The 13,422-nt window shown below is 35.7% G+C and overlaps 1 pseudogene; it reads left to right on the top strand.

Moving 5' to 3' along the window:
* The first annotated feature begins 4,504 nt into the window (after positions 1-4,504).
* On the top strand, positions 4,505-5,360 carry LOC105520656 (annotated as a pseudogene).
* The last annotated feature ends 8,062 nt before the right edge of the window (positions 5,361-13,422 follow it).

The following is a 13,422-nucleotide window of genomic DNA, read 5'->3' as shown; positions in this document are numbered from 1 at the left end:
AGTATTCCATGGTGTATATGTACCACATTTTCTTTAGCCAGTCCATCATTAATAGGCATGTAGGTTGATTCCACGATTTTGCTATTGTAAATAGAGCTACACTAACAAACCCGTGCATGTATCTTTATAATAGCATGATTTATATTCCTTTGGATATATACCCAGTAATGGAATTGCTGGGTCAAATGCTATTTCTGCTTCTAGATCTATGAGATAATCGCTACACTGTCTTCTGCAATGGTTGAACATTACACTCTTACCAACAGTGTTAAAGTGTTCCCTTTCTCCACAGTATCTTTTGTTTTTTGACTTTTTAATAATAGCAATTCCGACTGGCAAGAGATGGTATCTCATTGTGGTTTTGATTTGCATTTCTCTAATGATCAGTAATGTTGAGCTTTTCTTCATGTTTTTTGGTCACTTGTATGTCTTCTTTTGAGAAGTGTCTGTTCATATCTTTTGCCCACTTTTTAATGGAGCTGCTTTTTTTTTTTCTCATAAATTTGTTTAAGTTCCTTGCAGATTTTGGATATCAGACCTTTGTCAGGTGGATAGATTGCAAAAATTTTCTCCCATTCTGTAGGTTGTCTGTTCACTCTGATGATTGTTTCTTTGGCTGTTTAGAAACTCTTTAGTTTAATTAGATCCCATTTGATAATTTTCATTTTTATTGCAATTGCTTCTGACATCTTCATTATGAAATCTTTGCCCATGCCTATGTCCTGAATGGTATTGCCTAGATTTTCTTCTGGGGTTTTTATAGTTTGGGGTTTTACATTTAAGTCTTTAACCTACAGTGAGTTCATTTTGGTATATGGTGTAAGGAAGGGGTCCAGTTTAAATTTCCTGCATATGGCTAGCCAGTTTTTCCAGCACCATTTATTAATTAGGGAATCCTTTCCCCATGCTTGTTTTTGTCAGGTTTGTCAAAGATCAGATGGCTGTATGCATTCAGTCATATTCTGAGTTCTCTACTCTGTTCCATTGGTCTATGTGTCTGTTAATGTACCAGTGCTGTTTTGGTTACTGTAGCCTTGTAGTATAGGTTGAAGTCATGCTGTTTTGGTTACTGTAGCCTTGTAGTATAGTTAGAAGTCAGGTAGTATGATGCCTCCAGTTTTGTTCTTTTTACTTAGGATTGACTTAGCCTTTGGGCTCTTTTTTTGGTTCCATCTGAATTTTAAAAGTTTTTCTAATTCTGTGAAGAATGTCAATGGTGGTTTAATGAGAATAGCATTGAATCTATAAATTACTTTAGCCAGTGTGGCCATTTTCGTGATATTGATTCTTCCTATCCATGAGCATAGAATGTTTCTCCACTTGTTTGTATCCTTTTTGATTTCTCTGAGTAATGGTTTGTAGTTTGCCTTGAAGAGGTCCTTCACTTCCCTTGTTAGGTGTATTCTTAGGTATTTTATTCTTTTTGTAGCAATTGTGAATAGGAGCTCATTCATGATTTGGTTCTCTGCTTGCCTGTTGTTGGTGTATAAGAATACTAGCAATTTTTGCACATTGATTTTGTATCCTGAGACTTTGCTGAAGTTGCCTATCAGCTTAAGAAGCTTATGGGCTGAGATGATGGTGTTTTCTAGATATACAATCATGTCATCTGCAAACAAAGATAATTTGACTTCCTCCCTTCCTATTTGAATATCTTTTATTTCTGTATTGCCTGATTGCCCTGGCCAGGACATCCAATACTGTGTTGAACAGGAGTAGTGAGAGAGGGCATCCTTGTCTCGTGACATTTTTATGAGACTAAGAATAAAATCTCATTTTGATAATGATATTGCTCTGAAGATTAAAAACATCTTATTTATTAAACAGACTCTCTTAGAGTGTTTCTTAAAATGTTCATTAAATTAATTAATTAGTTTGGGGGTGGGTGGGTAGAGACAGAGTCTCACTATGTTGCCCAGGATGAACTTAAACTCCTGGCCTCAAGAGATCCTTCCACCTCAGCCTCCCAGGTAGTGAGGACCACAGGCAAATAACACTACACCTGGATAATTTTTATTTTTTTATAGAGACGGAGTCTCATTATATTGCCTAGGCTTAGAGTACTTTTTTTTTTAATACCAGCCACTATCCTAAGTACTTTAAAATATGTATTTATTTAAACCTGTTAAGAACCCTATAAGGTATAATTCCTGTTTATCTTCATTTTACAATTCAGGAAACTTAGGCACATGGAGAATAAGAAACTTCCCTAAGATCACCCAGTGATAAAGTTAAGATTTGAACTCCAACTACTTTGGTTTTAAGGTCTACCAGAGCCCTGAAACTCAAGCATAGAACAAAATTGAGGTGTTTTCCTGCTTTTCAGGTTTGTCCATTCTGTTTCTTACCAGAATTCCTGTGCGGAAGAACGTTTGGGCTAAATTTGTATGATTCTTATAATTATACAAATTTTCTATTTGTATACTCTACAAATAGAGTATAGTTTACAAACTTCTTATAAAAATGTGTAAAAAAAATGTACTTGCTAAGATATGAAAATTAAAATATAGGAAATTTAATTTGTTGAGGCTGTAGCAAGAGTCAGATCTCAAATGTTACATAAACTTGCTTATTCCGAAAGTCAAGAAGCTCCATCACAAAAATAAAAACAGCAAAATGTCATCATACTATATATTAAAATGAAATGATGATGATAATCATGAAGAATATGACACTACAGAATTTTTCACAATATATAATTATGATCAATAATTAAATAAGTTTAGTACAGCCACTGTGTACAGACATAATGCTAGGAAGTGTTTTAATAAATGAACAAAACTGGGGGATTATAATGTATTTAAGAAACAATGTAAAAGCCACCAAGGGTTTACTTTCAGATAGAATGTAGAAGGTCACAAAAGATTGTTCCTGCAACTAGAAAACACAGGATAAACTGAATTTTACACTTTTCTTTAATCCATGAAACAGTAATAGGTAAACCATAGGATAGACTAAAATTCATACTTTAAACCACTAAATAGCAGTAGATGCAAACAGATCTAAATAAAACTAAATTCTAAGTAGAAAAACACTTTTCTTGGTGATCAAAGTCCTATACTGTTTTCTTGGGACAAATTACCTGTTCTGGGTATTGATGGGTCGAATAGCACATCTTCAGAATAAGCAGGGAGACTTTGCTAGAATTAAAAAATTGTACTACTGAAGCTTTTAATGATAATATGGCTGCTGCAGTGGATTACAAATGGAAGAACTCCAGTGAAAAAAAATTTAGCCCAACAATTCTCCCCCACAGGAATTCTGGTAAGAAACAGAAAGGACAAACCTGAAAAGCAGGAAAATATCTGTGTCATTCTATGCTTGGGTTTCAGGGCCCTGCTAGAATTGCATACGGTCTGAAAGTGACTGCGTAAGCAACTAAATGCTTTTTGAACTAATAAGATCAAAGAGATCAACTCTTTGGTAGCAGCACAGCTTATTTGGGATGAGTATAAAAGGAAATTAGAGCTATAATATGATTTGAACTAGAAATAAAGACATCGTCCAGCTCCAAGTGAGTTGGATGCATGGTGGAATCTGAATAATCAGCCTCTCACAGCAACTGACAAAAAAAGAGAATATTATTAAAAAATATTTTCTAGTTCAGAATATATCATTATTTTTTTAAATTTTCATATATATAAACAATTGGGCACATGTAAAGAAACAGGAAGAATACAGCCCCAAATCAACTGAAAAAATAATCAATGAAAGAATACACACAAATGACATAAAAAAAGAAAAAACTGATAGAATAGAGATGAAAGAATGACTAATGAGATTAAAAACTTTAGCAGAAAAAGAGAAACTAAAAATAACAAAATGAAAATTTTAGAACTCAAAAATACACCTAAAATTGTTTAAAATTGACAGGTATAAAAGGAGACTAGACAAAGAAGAAAAGAATAGTAAACTCAAAGAGAGGCCAACAGAAAATATTTAAAGTAAAACACAGATAAAATTCTACATATTTTATGATTTCATTTACAGTAAATGTCCACAATGGGTAAGTCTATAGAGACAGAAACTATATTAGTGGTTGCCTAGGGCTAGGAGAGAGTGGACAGGAAATGGGAAGATAGGGTATTTACAGCTAAAAGGCACATAGTTCCTTTTTGAGGTGATGTAAATGTTCTCAAATTGACTGTGTTGATGGTTACACATACATAATAACTGAATGGTACTGACTACTGAATTATAAATATATTAATCACTGGGTTATATTATTGTTTAAAAGGTAATAAGGGCATCACAACTTCATGCCAATATATTATATAAATTGGTCAATTTTTATAAATGGACACATTATTTGAAAGGCACAAACAACAAATGCCTACTCAAGAGGAAATAGATCAATATATTATCTGAATTGTCCTATCTTTATTAAACATACTAAATTTTCAGTTTAAAACCTTCCCACAGCTTTGCACTGTGGAGAGATCCACATGGACTTGTTCTAGATTTGTGGCATGACATAAAGGGAACTTAAAGGGAAATTTTCACGATGTTCAGAGCCCTTGATGTCCTGAAAATGAAGGAGGACAGAAAATGTCCTCAAATTTCTTGTAGTATGAACCCACTCAGGTGGCACCATCCTTGACTTCCAAATGGAACAGCACTTTTACAAAAGAAAAACTGATAGCATCTGCATCATAAATCTGAAGAGGACCTAGAGGCTTCTGCTGGCAGCTCATGTCATTGCTGCGATTGGAAACCCACTGGCCACCAGGCTGTGCTGAAGTTTACCGCTGCCATTGGAGCTATTCCTGTTGATGACTGCTTCCTCTTGGAAACTTCATTAACCAGATCCAGGCAGCCTTACAGGAGTTGCATTGCTGGTGGATACTGATTCCAGGGCTGACCACAAGCCTCTCATAGAGGCATGTTATGCTAACCTGTCTACCATTGCTCTAGGTCACACGGGTTTTCCTCCGTGCTATGTGGACATTTCCATCCCATGCAACAACAGCTCACTCGGTGGGCCTGATGTGGTGGATGGTGGCCAAGAAGTTATACACGTGCTTGGCGCCATCTCCTGTGAACACCCATGGGAGATTATGACTGATCTCTACTTCTACAAAAATCCTGAAAAGATTGTAAAGAAACAGAACGTTACTGCTGAAAAAGCTGTAACCAAGGAGGAATTTCAGGGTGAATAGACTTCTTAAGCACCTGAGTTCACTGCTACTTAGTGTGAGGTTGCAGACTGGCCTGAAGGTGTGCAGGTTGCACTTGTACTTTGTGCCTATTCAGCAGTTACCTACTGAACACTGAAACACTCAGCCTGCCACTGAAAGGTGGTTTGCCCTCCTACTACTCAGGCCACCGAATGGGTAGGAAGAACCGCTAAATACTGTTAAAGCCATTCTTCCACAGGCATTTAAGCAAGATGGAAATAAGGTTGATGAAAAAAAAATCATCAGTTTCTCTCTTTCTACAACATTTTTATCATCATACTCTAAGTTCTGGGGTACATGTGCAGAACGTGCAGGTTTCTTACATAGTATACACTTGCCATGGTGGTTTGCTGTACCCATCAACGAGTCATCTACATTAGGTATTTCTCCTAATGCTATCCCTCCCTTAGCCCCCTACCCCACAACAGGCCCCAGTGTGTGATGTTCCCCTCCCTGTGTCCATGTGTTCTCATTGCTCAACTCCCACTTATGAGTAAGAACATGTAGTGTTTGGTTTTCTGTTCTTGCATTAGTTTGCTGAGAATGATGGTTTCCAGCTTCATCCATGCCCCTGCAAAGAACATGAACTCATCCTTTTTTTATGGCTGCAGAGTATTCCATGGTGTATATGTGGCATATTTTCTTTATCCATTCTATCATTGATGAGCATTTAGGTTGGTTCCAAGTCTTTGTTATTGTGAATAGTGCTGCAATAAACATACATGTGCATGTGTCTTTATAGTAGAATGATTTATAATCCTTTGGGTATATACTCAGTAATGGGATTGCTGGGTCAAATGCTGTTTCTAGTTCTAGATCCTTGAGAAAGTACCACACTGTCTTCCACAATGGTTAAACTAATTTACACTCCCACTAACAGTGTAAACGCATTCCTATTTCTCCACATCCTCTCTAGCATCTGTTGTTTCCTGACTTTGTAATGATCGCCGTTCTAGCTGGCATGAGATGGTATCTCATTGTGGTTTTGATTTGCATTTCTCTAATGACGAGTGATGATGAGCTTTTTTTCATATGCTTGTTGGCTGCATAAATATCTTCTTCTGAGAAGTGTCTGATCACATCTTTTGCCCACTTTTTGGTGGGGTTGTTTTTTTATCGTAAATTTGTTAAAGTTCTTTGTAGATTCTGGATATTAGCCCTTCATCAGATTAATAGATTGCAAAATTTTTCTCCCATTCTGTAGGTTGCCTGTTGACTCTGATGATGGTTTCTTTTCCTGCGCAGAAGTTGTTTAGTTTAATCAGATCCCATTTGTCTATTTTGGCTTTTGTTGCCATTGCTTTTGGTGTTTTCATCATGAAGTCTTCACCCATGCCTATGTCCTGAATGGTATTGCCTAGGTGTTCTTCTAGGGTTTTTATGGTTTTAGGTCTTACGTTTAAGTCTTGAATCCATCTTGAGTTAATTTTTGTATAAGGTGTAAAGCAGGGATCCAGTTTCAGCTTTCTGAATATGGCTTGCCAGTTTTCCCAACACCATTTATTAAATAGGGAATCCTTTTCCCATTGCTTGTTTTTGCCAGGTTTGTCAAAGATCAGATGGTTGTAGATACATGGCATTATTTCTGAGGTCTCTGTTCTGTTTCATTGGTCTATATATCTGTTTTGATACCAGTACCATACTGTTTTTGTTACTGTAGACTTGTAGTATAGTTTGAAGTCAGGTAGTATGATGTTTCCAGCTTTGTTCTTTTTGCTTAGGATTGTCTTGGCTATGTGGGCTCTCACTTTTACCAGTGGTGACAGAGGGCATCCATATGAAATTTAAAGTAGTTTTTTTCCAAATCTGTGAAGAAAGTCAATGGTAGCTTGATTGGGATAGCATTGAATCTATACATTACTTTGGGCAGTATGGCCATTTTCGTGATATTGATTCCTCCTATCCATGAGCAAGGAATGTTTTTCCATTTGTTTGTGTCCTCTCTTATTTCCTTGAGCTGTGGTTTGTAGTTTTCCTTGAAGAAGTCCTTCACATCCCTTGTAAGTTGCATTCCTAGGTACTTTATTCTCTTTGTAGCAATTGTGAATGGGAGTTCACTCATAATTTGGCTCTCTGCCTTTTATTAGTGTATAGAAATATTTGTGATTTTTGCACATTGATTTTGTATCCTGAGACTTTGCTGAAGTTGCTTATCTGCTTAAGGAGATTTTGGGCTGAGACGCTGAGGTTTTCTAAACAAACAATCATGTCATCTGCAAATAGAGACAATTTGACTTCCTCTTTTCCTAATTGAATACCCTTTATTTCTTTCTCCTGCCTGATTGCCTTGGCCAGAACTTCCACTACTATGTTGAATGGAGTGGTGGGAGAGGGCATCCTTGTCTTGTGCCAGTTTTCAAAGGGAATGCTTCCAGTTTTTGCCCATTCAGTATGATATTGGCTGTGGGTCTGTCATAAATAGCTCTTATTATTTTGAGATACGTTCCATCAATACCTAGTTTATTGAGAGTTTTTAGCATGAGGAGCTGTTGAATTTTGTCAAAGGCTTTTTCTGCCTCTATTGAGATAATTATGTGGTTTTTGTCATTGTTTCTGTTTATGTGATGTATTACGTTTATTGATTTCCCTATGTTGAACCAGCCTTGCATCCCCAGGATGAAGCCGACTTGATGGTGGTAGATAAGCTTTCTGGAGGCATACAGAAACAGAGAGATTTTGTTACCAGCAGAACTGCACTAAAAGGAATATAAATGAAGCATTCTTCTTACTGAAGGGAAATTATATCAGAAAAAATATTGTATCTACTTAGAAAATACAAAATGCTAAAAATGGCAAAAATAAGAGTATATATGAAAGACTGTCTTAATTTCTTTTAAAGATTATTGACTGATAAAAGCAAAATAATATATCATAGTGTTTATAATACATGAAGAATTAAACTGTATGACAACAGTATCACCAAAGGGACGAGAGGGGAAATTCTACTGCTGTAACGTTCATTCATTATATGTAAAGTAGTATAATATTAATATAAGATAGACTGTGATAAACAAAGGAAATACATTTTATTCCCTGGATGCTGCACTAAGATAGTAGCCACTAGCAGCTGGGAGCAGTGGCTCACGCCTGTAATCTCAGCACTTTGGGAGGCTGAGATGGGTGGATCACGAGGTCAGGAGATCGAGACCATCCTGGCTAACACGGTGAAACCCCATCTCTACTAAAAATACAGAAAATTAGCCAGACGTGGTGGTGGGCGCCTGTAGTCCCAGCTACTCCAGAGGCTGAGGCAGAAGAATGGCGTGAACCCAGGAGGTGGAGCTTGCAGTAGCCACTGGCCACATGTGGCTAATAATAAGGTCATTTAAAATTAAATAAAATTTAAAATTTAGTTCCTCATTGCACTAAGTACTTTTAAAATCTTAATAGCTAGAGACTAATCAGATCGGACATTGCAGCTATAGAACTTTTTTATTGTTTTAGAGAGTTTTATTGAATAGCACCAACTTAATTGAGTAGCTTGCCTCTCTCTGCCCCATCACCATCTTGGGTGAGTCAACACTTATGTTAGGGTCCCTTGTGATATCTGATCCCTACTTCTTGAGCCTCAAGGAAAGTACAGATCATATCAGTGTTACCCTCCCATGGTTACACTGTAGAAACTATCATCACTCAGAACTCTCATCCTCCCATACTTAACTATAAGCTTTCTCACTTTGACCACAACCTACATATGACTACCTCTCTTATTTTATCTTACAGAAGTGGCAGCTTAGTTACTATCCATGGTCTCCCAATTTCCTGCCTCCTCCCATTAATGCTAGAATGTACTTCTAGCCTATACTAGGCTGACGATATTTTCCCACTACTCACCAGTCCCTCCTTGACAATCCTCTGGGCTCCTCTTGTGAAAGCTTAAGCCTGATTAACTTCCACAAAATACACTCTTGGCTTCCACTTCTGGACTCCTGAACATTAGTTGAAAAATTTCTAAACCATGCTAACCTGCTCATCTTCCTGCTACTCAAATTCAAATGGTTCTTCATTCCTACTCAACAATCTATTCATCTCCTTTGGATCCTGGTGTATTTCTCACAACAGCTGTTCTATGCCTCATTTTAATCCTTCCTCCTTCAGCCTAAACCCAATCCTGCCTCCTCATCTTTGACAGGTAGGTGATTTTATCTCTTAATTGATGAAGGTAGTTAAGAACATACATCATGATCTTTTTTCATTTCTTTTGTACCTCAAATATTCCAGATACTTTCATCTGCCCTAGTCTCATTTCCTCCTCTAAGGAAGAAATATCCCTTGTCTTATACAATAAGATTTCAATTTTTTAGGGCTCTTTATGTTCTGTTGGAATATATTATGTATCACCTATTTATTGAATAGAATAATATGAGCTTAGGCAGTGAATCCAAAGTCTCCTGAAGAAATCAGAGTATAAATGGTCCTTTATTTGGAAACTTGTGAGCAATGCTGTCTATAAACTTTTGATTCTGAGTATTTAGGGATTGAAATTATGGGTCTGTTGTGGCTATATTTGAAATCTTGAAGAAAGCCATATGCTTCTGTACCCTTGCCTTTCAATGTTTGACAGTAAATGAAGAGAGCAGAGGAGACAGTGTGGGGTCTTCTATTGAATCTTCTGATCAAAACAAATATTTCTGAATTGTAATGCTATGGATAGAAATTCTTGGTGGGGATGTTTGGGGGAAGGCTTGACTTCTTGTTTTTGTTTTTTGGTAAAAGAAAGCTAGTCAAAAACTATGTGAAGTTGTTTGTCATAATGGTAGTTGAACCAAGGGGAGTATTTTTAGATATCATTTGGCATGTAAAAGTGTTTTAGCTTGCTTACTTGTTTCTAATTGACTAGAAGTCTTGAAAAGACATCAGATAGATTGTTTCTGCAATGGAAAATTACTCAAGGCAAGTGCTTTTCAGAAAGCAGAGTGTTCTACTTTTTCTGTTCACATATTTGAAGGATTTCTCCTGATGCATATTATTCAAACAGCTACAAAAGTTTTAATATGTTGATTCTCAACAGGCAAATGCCTTTTTCAACTGTGATTTATGCCCTTTTATCTGGAGAACACAATAACAGGTGAATAGACATGACAGTGGCCACATTATAAACACAATTCTATAATCTGCTTTTTAATAGATTGTGAGTATTTTATACATTTAAGTATTTAAAAGCATTTAATGTCCACATTTAGCCATTTATTCATTATTCATTCTACAAAATATTTACCAACCATCTACTATGTTCCAACCACTGTTCTTAATGATATATACTAAGGAAGGAACAAAATAGAATAGTCACTTTCATAAAGCTCATATGGTATTCCTTTACATAGTTGTAGTAAAAGTTTCTTAATCATATTGGTCTATTACACTTTTTTTAAAACAATGTTACTACTGTAAATTAGAAATTGTGCTTCACTGACTATATTTTTAGTTGTAGCTTTGTGCACGTTAATGACAGTTTCCTGAAGATGAGATCTTAGAAATAAAATTATTAGGCTAGAACATTTAATAGCTCTAAGGCCCTTGACACAATTTGTCAAGTCCTTCCTAGAAAGCTTAGATCTTCCCCAGACTCTCATCACTTCTGCTATCATTTTAAATGTTTCAAATGGAAACTCTGCTAATTGGAGTTAAGACCCTTGCTTCTTTAGTTTCCTAACAAGTGAAGTATCTACTTGGTTGTGGACTACATTTTAAGTTATCAGCTTATGTACCATTGCAAAATACTGCATGAGTACAATCTTAACCTTAGCTAAAAGAGCAAACTGCTGAAGAAGCAATTTGTACTAATGGCTCCAAATTGCTGTTATTTGTTTCAGTTATCCTGAAACTGCACAAGACCTGGCATATAGTGGGCATGCACTAAAAATTGAACTTTATTATTTTCACATTTCTTATGACTGCTAAATATGGAATATTTGGTAAAAGGGAAAAACTTCTAACATTTATCTAGTCTCATTCTTTTATCTGACTTATTTAGGAATAATTTATGAGTAATGTTTGATATTGTAGTTCATCATGATGGTAAACACTCATAATTTCACAAACACTAGGTTTTCCTGTGTCACTAAAAATAACAAATGGGCTGAGAAAGTTTCTTTTCTATAGTGCTATCAGGCTAGAAATATTAGGCCTTATCCTAGAGGTAGTAGTGAACCACTGAAAGTTTCTCAACAGAGGAACTACACGTATGTCATGATTTCGAAAAATTGTTTTGACAATAATATGGAGAATTGTACTTTCTCTAGGTATAAGTAAAACAAATATTCTTTTAATATACGCTTATTTTAACTGCAGTTGTAGAACTGGATGCTTCAATACGTTAAATAAGAACTTCCATTTGATTTCTACAGAAGGACAGCCTGAGATTGTAACAAAAAAACAACAGAAATTTATTTTCTCACAATTCTGGACTCTAGAAGTTTAAGATGAAAGTGTCAACAGGTTTGATTTCTCCTGAAGCTTTTCTCCTTGGCTTGTAGATGGCCACCTTCTCACTCTGTCCTCATGTGGTCTTTGGTCTGTCTGTAAACATCCTTTGTGTCTCTTTCTCTTCTATTGGATTAGGGCCACCTATATGACCTCATTTAACCTTAATTCTCTCTTTGAAGGTATCCCCGAATACAGTCACATTTTGAGGTGTACTGGGAGTTAGGACTGCAACATATGAATTTGGGGAAACAAAATTCAATCCATCAACAGTTACTAATATGCACATGCAGTTCACACACTATATAGAGGCACAGTTTTCAAGTAATTTTCAATAGCGGTGATAGAGTTTGGATGATTAAACACTGACCCTTACTTTTTACATGACCATCTAAACATACCTATAAAATAGTTGTTCTATGTCAGGATAATCATTTCAGAGAGTGACATTGAAAAATCCATAAAAACTCTTAGAATGTTAGTGCTAAAGTTGAGGCCTTCCCACAGACAAGTACTTGTCCAGATGCTTACATCAGTTTTTGATAAAGCAAAACTTATGTTCAAGGTAGGTATTGTTATTCTCATTTTGTACATGAGAAAACTGAGATTCAGAATTTAAGGAACTTACTTGTGGCCATGTCAATAAAAATTGGCAGAGTGGAAATTTGCGTTAGGTCATTCTCAACTCCAGAGGTTGTATGTATAACAATCTTGCTTTGCTTCATCCCTGGATAATGCTAATATAGCACTGATGATGAACCATAGTAGAGTCCAGGAAATCGATTTTTTAATTAAACATCAAAATAGCTTGTAGCTCTTTTTACCTTGGATGAGAGGATTTTCGGACTTCATGTCTAATGTCTTCTTTGCTACGTATACCATGATATGGATTTGAATAATAATAGAATGCTTTTCTCTGGGTCTCAATTTCTTTACCTAAAAAATGAGGATAATACTAGTGGGCTTATAAGGTTTTTCTAAGATTTAAAGTTTATGTATACAAAGTATTATACACATTGCCTGACATAGCTGTCATAAAGGCTAGCATTTAGTCTTAGCTCCAATATTTGAAGATTTTGTAAATTTTACAGTATCCTCATAATTAGTAATTTTAAAAATCTCTTTTATTACCCACAATGATATGGAGAAAAACACCTAAAATGCAAATGGCTCATGTACTTGTCAAAGTTATCAAGGATCAAATATAATAAATTATATCTCATGCTACAAAGAGTCAGAGTGGGAAGAACCCCAAGACATGCAGCAAGTCCTATCCAAAGATAATTAAGACTAGGAAAAGACCATATAAAATGAGTTAATATAAGAGAGACAAATTTCATAGTGTATAGAAGAGGAAAAAAAGATTTGATTGGGACTCTGTGGAAAATTAAACTAAAAACTAGAAAAATGAATGTATCTTGCTTTAACAAAAATCTAGATTATAAATGCTGGAGTGTGCTATAAGAAAAAAAGAGCATAAGGTACTAGTTTAAATCTGGTGAGTGACCTAGCATTTGATACTAAACTATTTCATTTTCTCCATTCATCAGATATAATATCTTAATTTATAGAACTGAAATGGCATTTAAAAAAAAGCTGATGTAAGAGCATTGTTCTGCTTCCATGTGGTACTGAGTGAATCAAATCACTCTTCTATCATAACTTTGGATTATTAATTATTAGAAATATTAATAATGTCTCATGATAGTAAAACTACAAATATCTAAGTAAACATTCTGACAAATGTGAAACCATATGTTCACACAGGTCTTTCTCAAAGGTCTCCTAATCCAATAGTCCATGAGGCAAAATTCTGCCCCCC

The sequence above is a fragment of the Colobus angolensis genome, unplaced genomic scaffold, assembly GCF_000951035.1.
Source record: "Colobus angolensis palliatus isolate OR3802 unplaced genomic scaffold, Cang.pa_1.0 Scaffold383, whole genome shotgun sequence".
NCBI lineage: Eukaryota > Metazoa > Chordata > Mammalia > Primates > Cercopithecidae > Colobus > Colobus angolensis.
The sequence above is the reverse complement of the archived record's forward strand: the minus strand, read 5'-3'. Positions and strand labels throughout refer to the sequence as shown.